This window comes from Arvicola amphibius, chromosome 11, assembly GCF_903992535.2.
Source record: "Arvicola amphibius chromosome 11, mArvAmp1.2, whole genome shotgun sequence".
Lineage (NCBI taxonomy): Eukaryota > Metazoa > Chordata > Mammalia > Rodentia > Cricetidae > Arvicola > Arvicola amphibius.
Window position 1 is genome coordinate 14,989,647 of NC_052057.2, and position 10,788 is coordinate 15,000,434.

Below are 10,788 nucleotides of genomic sequence, written 5' to 3' on the forward strand. Positions count from 1 at the left end.
GTACTGGGGCCACAAGGCCAGGGGCAAGTCTTGGTAGTAGCATATTGTGATGTGAAAAAGTCAGGACAGTGTGTGAACCACAATATAATGATGTGATAAAATCTGCTTCTTCTTCTTCTCCTCCTCCTCCTCCTTCTCATCCTCCTTCTCCTCTTCCTCGTCCACCACCTCTTCCTTCTGCTGCTGCTGCTGCTGCTGCCAAAACTAGCCTTAATCATGAGCACTGTTTGCACTGAGTCTAATGTTAGGCTCTTTCATTTTGGTCCTTCCAGGAAGACTAGGAAGACTAGGAAGACTATTTCTGCCTTCCATCTTACAGAAATAGGAACTAACGTTCCGTGAGAGGCTGAGAAACTTGCTTAAAGTTGTATATATAGGAAATTTTTTTCAACATTAAAGCTCATACTGTCTTTGTCAACATACTTAGGGTATTTAATTGATTGGCATAATTTGCTTTTTGAATAGTGAATGAAAACAGATAGTTCTTGTCAACAAGCCCAGAATCTTTTTCTCTGAAACGGAGTGGAAGTCATTACATGCCAAGAAGGAATATAGAAGTGTAGTAGAGAAATTCTTATCAGCATGGGTTTGGTGCTGAGGAGCAAATGCAGCATCAGATTGGGGCTTGTATAAATCAGCTCAGCGTTTCTACTTAACATGGCTTTCTGCATGAATGGTACCTTTAGAGTTGTGTGAAATGCAACCTTGGGAGACATATATACAGTTCATGTAGGGACTGAGTTTCACTCTGAAAGAAGGCTTTTTATTGGTCCAGCTGGAGCACACCCAGGGTTTGTGAGCCTGAGAGGATGCAAGAGCTCAAACTTAGAAGCTGCTCCAGGAATGATGACCACCCACTGTGGCTCAGTTGACCATCTAGGACATTGGCTTTGAGATAGCTTTTCTCAGGGTTGAACTAGCCAACAGTCTTGGCAGGCCGAAGCAAAGGAAAAAGAAAGAGTAGTGATTGCCCTCTGTGGGCTTAAGACATAGGAAGAGAAAACAGATACTGCGTTGTTTTTATTTAAATTCATTTTACATACCAACTACAGTTCCAAATCCTTCCCCTCCTCCTCCATCCCCTCCTATCCACTCCTCAGGGAGGGTAAGGCCTCCCTTGGGAAATCAACAAAGTTTGGCATATGAAGTTGAGGCAGAACCAAGTCCCTCCCCTCTGTATCAAGGCTGAGCATGATATCCCATCATAGGGAATGGACTCCAAAAAGCTAACTCATGTTCCAAGAATAGATCCTGGTCCCACTGCCAGGGGCCCCACAAAAAGACCAAGCTACACAGCTGTCACCCACACTCAAAGGGTCTAGTTCAGTCCCGTAAAGGCTTCCCCATCCTTACCTTGACCCCCCACTTGCTCATATAATCCCTCCTCCGTCTCTTACACTGGACTCCAGGGGCTCTGCCCAGTGCTTGGCTGTGGATCTCTGTATCTGCTTCCATCAGTTACTGGATGAAGGTTCTATGATGACAATTAAGGTAGTCACAAGTCTGATTATGAAGAAAGCTAATTCAGGTACCTCTCCACTATTGCTAAGAGTCTTAGCTGGAGTTATCCTTGTGGATTCCTGGGTGTTTCCCTAGCTCCAGGTTTCTCCCTAACCCCGTAACAGCTCCTTCTATCAATATATCTGTTTCACTGCTCTCCCTCTCTGTCCCTCCCCCGACTTGACCATCCCATCCCTTCATGTTCTTATCCTCCTTCCTTCTTTCCCCCATCCCCAGCTTACCCAGGAGAACTCATGTATTTCCCATTCCTAGGGTGATCCATGCATCCCTCTTAGGGTGTTGTTTCCTAGCTTCTCTGAGACGGTAGGTTGTAGCCTGGTTATTTTTTTTGATTTACATTTAATACCCACTTAGAAGTGAGTACATACTGTGCATGTCTTTCTAGATCAGGGTTGCCAAACTCAGGATGGTTTTGTTGTTGTTGTTGTTGTTCCATCCATTGTCCTGCATATTTCATGGTCATTTTTTTGTTTTTTTGTTTTTGTTTTTTTCCCCAAGGAGTAATACTCCATTGAGTAAATGCACCACTTTTTAGAAGTCATTCTTGGTTGAGTGGCATCTAAGTTGTTTCAAGGTTCTAACTATTATGAATAATACTACTATGAACATAGTTGAACAAGTATCCTTGTGGTATGATTGAGCTTCCTTTGGGGATATGCCCAGAAGTGGTATTGCTGGGTCTTTAGGTAGACTGATTTCCAGTTTTCTGAGAAACCACCATACTGATTTCCAAAGTGACTATACAAGTTTGCACTCCCACAAGCAATGGAGAAGTATTCCCCTTACTCCACATCCTCTCCAACATAAGCTGTTGTCAGTGTTTTTATCTTAGCCATTCTGACAGGTGTAAGATGGTATTTCAGAGTTGTTTTGATTTGCATTTCCCTGATGGCTAAGGATGCTGAACATTCTTTAAGTATTTATTCTGTTGAGAATTCTCTGTTTAGATCTGTACCCCACTTTTTAATTTGATTGTTTGGTATTTTGATGTCTAGTTTCTTGAGTTCTTTTTTATTTCATTATTTATTTCATTATCTCTTTCTTTCTTTCTTTCTTTCTTTCTTTCTTTCTTTCTTTATTTATTTATTTATTGGTTTTTCAAGGCAGAGTTTCTTTGTGTTGCTTTGGGGCCTATCTTGGAACTAGCTCTTGTAGACTAGGTTGGCTTTGAACTCACAAAGATCTGCCTGCCTCTGCCTCCTGAGTACTGTTATTAAAGGTGTACGCCGCCACTACCCAGTGTTTCTTGAGTTCTTTATATACTTTGGAGATCAGCCCTCTGTCAAATGTGCATTTGGTGAAGGTCTTGTCTCACTCTGTAGGCTGCTAGTTTTGTCTTATTTACCATGTCATTTGCCGTACAAACCTTCTCAGTTTCAGGAGGTCCCATTTATTAATTGCTGCTCTCAGTGTCTGTGCTGCTGGTCTTATATTTTAAAAATGGAGAAGGTCATTTCATACACATTAAAGGAAAAATCCACCAAGATGAGGTCTTAATTCTGAACATCTATGCCCCAAATACAAGAGCACCCACATTTGTAAAAGAAACATTACTAATGCTTAAATCACATATCAAACCCCATACACTAATAGTGGGAGCCTTTAACACCCTGCTCTCACCAATGGCCAGGTCTGCCAGACAGAAAATTAACAGAGTTAGTTAAGGGAACTAACAGATCTTGTTTTTTTTTATTTTTTGAGTTTTCCCTTTATAACTGCAAAATTATCTGTTCTATCCTTTTAAGCACATCTATCTATAATCATCAAATACTAGTTGTCTTTGTTAGTTTAGTAGCTGATTGATATTTAACCACATTAAAGAACTGATCTCCTTTTCTGTGTTAGTGAGGAGAGGTTTCCCTTGAGTTGAGTTAGCAGTAATGGAGAAAGAAGATATATGTTTAATTCTTTTGATGCCCTACTTGGAAGCACACATATAGTTTTATTTATGTATATGTATGTACACATATGTGCATTTTCATATGTATGCATGTGTGCATGTATGCATGTGTGTGCAGGCATGCATGTGTAGAGGCCAGAGGACACTCTCAGCTACCTTACCTTAGGTGCTGTCACCATGCTTGTTGTTTTGAGACAGTGTCTCACTGTGTAGCCGTGACTGGCCTGGAAGTTCTTAGGTTTATCAGGCTTGTCTTGATAAATATCCGGGTATCACAGAGTCCTCATCCTGTGTGCTGTGTTTAAGGGTGTTTGGTACCATACCCCGCTGTTCTTTTTAACTTAGAGGCTGTAATTTACATTTTGTCCTTCCCTTTCCTCCCTCCAAACTCTCTCATATACTTCTCTCCACTCTCCTTTAAATTTATGCCCCCTTTTCTTTACGAATCATTTTTACACGCATATATGTATATGCATTATCATGTACATATATTCTTAAATATAACATGTGTAATCTGTAGGTATGTTTGTCTTCAATCTGGCACTGAACAATTAATTGATGTGCTTTTCCTTGAGGAAGACCACCTTTCCCATTTCCTCAGTTTCCTAGAATTCTTTGTGGAGGAGTGTGGCTTCATAGTTTTTCCTTACATCCAGTTTGGCATGTTCATTGGTGGCATCCTTATTCAACTCAAGCTTGGACAGACATGTTGGTAAAATTTTATGGTTGTAGCTTCTGATATTACTAGTAAACACAATCTCACACCAAACTCCCGGATTCTCTCACTCTAATAATCTTTCCGCTCCTCTTCTAAAATATTCCCTGAGCCTTAGGTTCGGGAGTATTTGGTAGATGTATCTATTGGGACTGGGCTCCATAACTCTGCATTTTGATTGGTTGTAGTTTTCTGTGATGGTCTCCATCTGTCACAATAGCAGTCACCTGAATGTTTGTGAGTCTTTTGGACAGTCCTGGCCAGCAAGGCAAAAGAAGGAATCTGGGGTCTTTGTTAGGTGGTCTCTGACTCCTGAACAAATCCCAGATTATAAAAGTTTATTAAAACTATATATCTATATTGATATATGGGATCACATATTCTGGGGTTTTTGGTAAGTAGTTAATAGCTTGCTGTGGCTTTTTAAAAAATCCTTTTTGTTATTTTACTCATCTCCCTCCTCCTTCTGTGTTCACCTCCCTCCGCCTCCCTAAAAAGCCCCCTTTCCCCTATCAGATCAGATCCCTGGTGGGGAGTAATAAAGAGGGGAGTAGAGGGGTCCAATGACTTTATCAGGGATATGGAAAGGGAGACTCCTTAGAGATGGGGTTGTAAACACAGAAGAGGGAGGAAGAGGACAACGGGTTACTATTTTCTTGTGACTGAATCTCTCATTGAGACTGGAGCTCATCAATAGGATCAGCTGGCCAATCTGCAAACCCAAGGGCTCTACGGTGCTGGCATCATAGCCCAGGTGCCACCTGGCTTTTCCATGGCACCTGGGATTTGAACTTGGGTACTCCTGCTTGTAGCACTTGTGTTTCCATCCTATTGCCGTGACAAATCTCCTGGCAAAGACAACATAGAAGAAGGTTATTTTGCTTACACACCTAGGTGTAGTAACAGGTTAGTGATAGCTAAGGGGAGGGGAGCAAACGTGGGAACTTAAGCACTAGTCCTATAATATTCGCAGCCAAGAGCAAACAGAGTACACTCAGCCTTGCTTGCTATTGCTCCTGCTCAGCCTGTTTCCTCCACCATTGTGGTTTAGGGCCCAGTCCATGAACGGGCATTGCCTCTGTTCAGGGTGGATCCATCCACCTCAAAGGACAATCGATAGACGAGCCCTCACAGGCCAACCTATTCCAGGCAGTCCCTCAACTGAGACTGTCTTTCCAGGCAATTCTAGGGTGTGGCACGTTGATGTTTACAAGTCATCAACACACACTGCAAGCACCTTGCTGACTGAGTTACAGCCCCAGCCCCTAGATGTCATTTCAAATGAGTGAAATGAAGATAAGCAGGAAATGGAGTCATGTCTGAGGTAAGGGTGCAATCGAGGAGTAGATTACTCTCACCCTAAAATGCTGAGAATAAGCTAAGCCTTTTATTATATACTTAGATAATACGAGCTCAGATACAATAATGAAATGTTAAAATGGATCTTAAAATATCCATAGCAGTGAACCGAAACTGCTCAGGCTATAAATTAAATGATCAATAAAGTCTAAGAAGCAGGCTGCAAAAGATATTCCTTGTTTTCATAAATTATTCCTCTATCAGTAGAGAAGCTCTCATGCAAAGTAGAATGGCCCAGAGCCAAACTAATTACGATATTTACATTTTAGCTTTGAAAATGGGTTGACAGCTATTTTCTGTATTTCTGTCCAGCCCTTTATAGGGAGAGAGATTTAGCAGAAATGAACTTTGTAATGCTAGCGATGGTCATCAGGTTGGTCTGCAAAATTGAGGTGGCTTTCTGTTATGAAGTTCACCTTTGCAAGACAGATTTTCCCAGTTTTTCTGAAAATATTCCATTATCCTGAATCCTTTGACTTCAGAATTTTTTGCCTTTGAAATTCTAGGTTATTAGTTTAATTGATGCTGTTCTGGCAGCTCAGGGATCCATTTGTCTTATCTTTGTAATCAAATGACTGAGATCTAAGCAGATGCTAAGCAGTGTGTCCAAGAGAAGAGAAGGGGTCTAGAACCCTTTATCCTTGGCCGTTCCCCTTAGCATGCCATCCTCCCTGCTTCTGTTGCTCTGGTGCAGGGGATAGCTGAGCCTCGTACTTGAAGTAGCCTTGATGAACTCTCACATTTTGATCAAAGCTTGGCTTCTATTTTCTGTTAGTTTTTGTTTTTGAAGTATTAATTAACCATAACAACCTTAGATATCCATATAGTTATGTAAAGGCAAAGCTGATTCTAATTGGCATCTTTGTAGAAAAAAAAAAAAAAAACCAGACTAGAAATTGATACAATTAACCAAAAGTGAAGAATAAGACAGTCTTTTGCCACTACAGGCAGAACTGAAAGAGACCAAACTATTAAGGATGTTTTCTCAATTTCCTGACCTTTCCAAATAGGGAACAATAAAGACATCTAATCCAGTCGGGTTACTTTTCTGGTGAGGGAAGGTGTTCAATTTGTCTTCATGTATGTAAGGTACAATTGATGTCAAAAAATATTGAAAGTCTAAAGCTTCTAAATGATGGGTAAATATCCAGTACCTCCTGAGCAAATTGAAAATGCGTTTTCTGGAGGTTCATGATGAAGAAAGTATCTAGCGCTACATTGCATTTTTCAAAATAAGCCCAGGTAAAGGTCAGCTATCACCAGTGATTTGGAGAAGCCATGAGATACGGGTACATCATCATGCTGGTTGAAGACACTGGGAATGACCAGTTTTGATCTTTGGGGTAATGCCCTATATATCTGCTCATTTCCAAGCAGCCACGTGATAAATTCTTTCCCTGAATAATTTTAAGTCGTCAGTAACTTGATGCCCAGCAGCAAGGGAATGATAAGAAAACACACTAGTTCATATGTTACTGTCTCAAGCAATTAACAGATTCACTTGAATGATTGTGTGTGTCAATGTTGCTCATTTTTTAAAAAGCAGGTTTTGTTTTTGTTTGTTTTTTACCCAATATGTTATACAACTCGGGAAAAACTCAGAAGCGTAGACATTTTCAGTCTCTCTTATTTAGGTGAAGGGAAACCAGGAGACCTGTTTGAACCCACAGGTGAAGGCGACGTGACTTGGGAGGGAGGTGTTGGTGGCAGAGAGAGCTGCCCTGCAATATACACAAGCTGTTCTTTACTTGAAAGATATTGCTTGACCTTCCCCTGTCTCAATATTTTTCTCTGCTCCTGGGGATCTCCTCAGTGTGCGAACTAAAGCCAAGAATAGAAGAAAATGTGACCTAGTGAAGGACCTCAGCCTATTCTACAAAACATCAAGGGCTTTGTTTCATTGAGAATTCTAGGTTAGGAAGGACCTTAGACAGCATGTACTCCAATTCCTTGATTTTATAGATGAGGAAACTGAGGCTTATTAACTGTTTATTTACTCATTAATCCATTTATTTGAATTGCTCTGATCTATACATACAATGTCTTGGATTCCACTAAGGGAAATTGCAGTGAGGGAGACAGGCACCTACACAAAAAAGCCCAACAATTAAGTTCACATTCTTTACATTCCAGGAAGAAAGCACATGCGGAAGAGGAAGGGAGAATAACTTTATGTGCTTACAGAAGGTTTCCCTTAGCTGGTAACATTTCTGCTGGGACAGAAATGGTGACAATGACAAGTAAATAATCCAGCTAGATGAAGCACCAGGTACGGGAATGAACTGAACAAACCTAAATAAAACAAAGGAGGCCAGGGTGGTTGGAATTAAGAAGGCAAAGGGAGGGGAAGAGGGACAGCAAGACAAGGCCAATGTCAGGAGGGCCTTGTTTGCATGACCACAAGTTCAGATAACAGGGATACCTTCAGAAGGCATAGTGTGATGAATTTTAGAAAAGAGGTCAGGGTTCTGACTTCCCTAAGTACAATGTTGTGCAGTGTATCTTTATTCCAAATGTCTTAGTTCTGTGTCCTTTCAAGACCTGGTGCAGTACTAGGAAAAGGTTTCCCATCTTTAGAAGCCCATGCTGGGGGGGGGGTGAGTCTCACAAATGAAACCACATGGCTGCTACACTTCTGTGAATCATGGGGACTTGCAGCATGATGGGATATAATGGGAAGGGGCAGAGGGGAAGAGGAGATCCGAAGCAATGTGCTCCTCGGAGTTTTGGTTTGCCTTTCAAAAGAGGAATGATGATGTTTGCCGTATCATCCTGGGGCAGGCCAAAGGAGATAGTATTCCTAAAGGGACTTTGTAAAAACTACTCTGTTTTGGGGAAGTATAGCAAGGGTGGTCATACTTGGTAGCAGAGATATGAGAGGGAATGAAATTGTGGAGAATTTTAATTACAGGTTAAGTGTTTAGCTCTCTTTAAGGATAAAGTGTTCACTAGAGAGTAAATAGGGCAGCCTATTCATAGGCTTACTCCTCTGCCTCTTGTTCTCCCAGCAGACCCAATCCCTCAGGCCCTCTACAAGCTCTGCAACAGAGCACCAGAGGCTGCCTTCCTTGTCCCACTCCATATTTCCTGTGGATCCCATGGATTGTTCCATTCTGACCTCCGCCTGCTGCCCTGATATCCACATATACTCACTGCTGAATCCCAGCCTCTAATACCAGTAGATACCCCCCGTGAACACAGTAGCCAAGCAGGCCAGCAAAACAAGCAACACACAGCTATCACACTCTCTGGAAATCCAGAGGGGAAACAGAAGTCGAGGAACAAAGCACACATCCAACAAAGACAAACCCAGAAATCAGCACCTAGACTGATAATCACCCCAAACACAGATGCCTAGGTGCCAGCATAAGAACACAATCGATCGTAGTCATAGTGTTATGTCTCCACCAGAGCTTAGCGGTCCTACCACAGCAGGCCCTGAATATTCCATCACAGCAAAGCACAAGAAAAAGACCTTAAACACAAGTTTATAAAAATAATAGAGGTCCTTAAAGAGTAAATGAATAAATGCCTTAAAGAAGAAAGCCAACAAACAAAATTGGAAGAAATGAATAAAACTGTCCAAGACCTGGAAATAGAAATAGAAATAATAAAGACAGCACAAGCTGGCTGTGTTCCAGCTCCTGACTCTAGCAGAGACCCCTCCCCACTTGACCAGAGGCTACACTAGCCACTAGAAACCCAGGTAGGATGCCTTTATGTTGACCACCCACCTGACTCTCTAGATAATTACCAACCCTACTCCAGTCCCTCTGTCCTCTTCATTATCATATCCCAGACCCCGATTTGAGCAGAAACCTCCTGCTTGACCAGAGGGCACACCCCACCAGAAGCCTAGTTACCAACTTGGGTGGAGATACCCTGCTCAACTACAAGACAGAAGACCATAGAGGAAACAGAAATCAAAAACAAAACAACCACCCAGCAAAGACAAACTCAGAAATGCACCTAGACCTATAATCACCCCAAACCCAGATTCTTTGATGCCAGGTAAGAACACAATCAACAACATCCAGGGCAATATATCACCACCAGAGCCAGCTATCCTACTGCAGCAAGCTCTGAATATTCCAACACAGCTGAAGCACAAAAGAAAAAGATCTTAAAACTAAATTTATGAATATGATAGAGGTCCTTAAAGAGGAAATGAATAAGCCCCTTAAAGAAAGCCAAGAAAAAAAAAAACCAAACAATTGAAGGAAACATATAAAACTGTGTAATACCTGAAAATGGAAATAGACGCAATAAAAAAAAAGAGACTGAGAGAATTCTGGGGATGAAAAAAAACTAGGCAAGTAAACAGGTGCAAGCAATAGAAGAGATGGAAAAGGAAATCTCAGGTGTTGAAGATACAATATAAGAAATAAATACATCAATCAAAGAAAATGTTAAATCTAAAAAGTTCCTGACACAGAACATCTTAAAAATGTTGGTCACTATTAAAAGAACAAATCTAAGAATAAAGGATTGAAGAAGAATCCCAGCTCAAAAGCCCAGAAAATATTTACAACAAAACCATAGAAGAAAATTTTCTTAACCTAAAGAGGACATGCCTATAAAAGTACAAAAACTTGCATAACACCCAATAGATGTGACCAGAAAAGGAAGTCCCCTCCCCACATAATAATCAAAGCACTAACATACTGAACATATAATACTATTAGAAGCATCAGAATTACACCCAACTTTTTAATGGAGTTTCTAAAAAAAAAAAAAAAAAAAAACAGAAGGTCATGGAGAGATTGCTGCAGACTCTAAGAAACCACAGATGCTACCTCAGACTTCTATATCCAGCAAAGCTCTTATCACTATAGATATTACTTAATAAAGGCCAATTCAAGCAATATCTATCCACAAATCCAGCCCTACATATGGTACTAGAAAGAAAACTCCAGCCCAAGGAGGTTAATTAAACCATGAGAAAGTAGGGAAAATAATCCCATAACAGCAAAATCAAAAGAAGGAAAATAGACACACCACCACTACCACCAAAACAAGAATTAACAATCACTGGTTAGTGGTTATTGGTATCTCCTAATATCAATGGACTCAATTCTTCCGCTGGCCCAAAGAAATAGATTAAGAGAAAGGATGTGAAAACAGGATCTATTCTGCTGCATATAAAAAACTCCACACCTCAACATCAAAGATAGACATCACCTCTTGGTAAAGGGCTGAAAAAAAATATTCCAAGCAAATGGACCTAAGTTAGTGTAGACATTCTAATATCTAACAAAATAAACTTCAAACCAAAATTAATCCAAAGAGATGA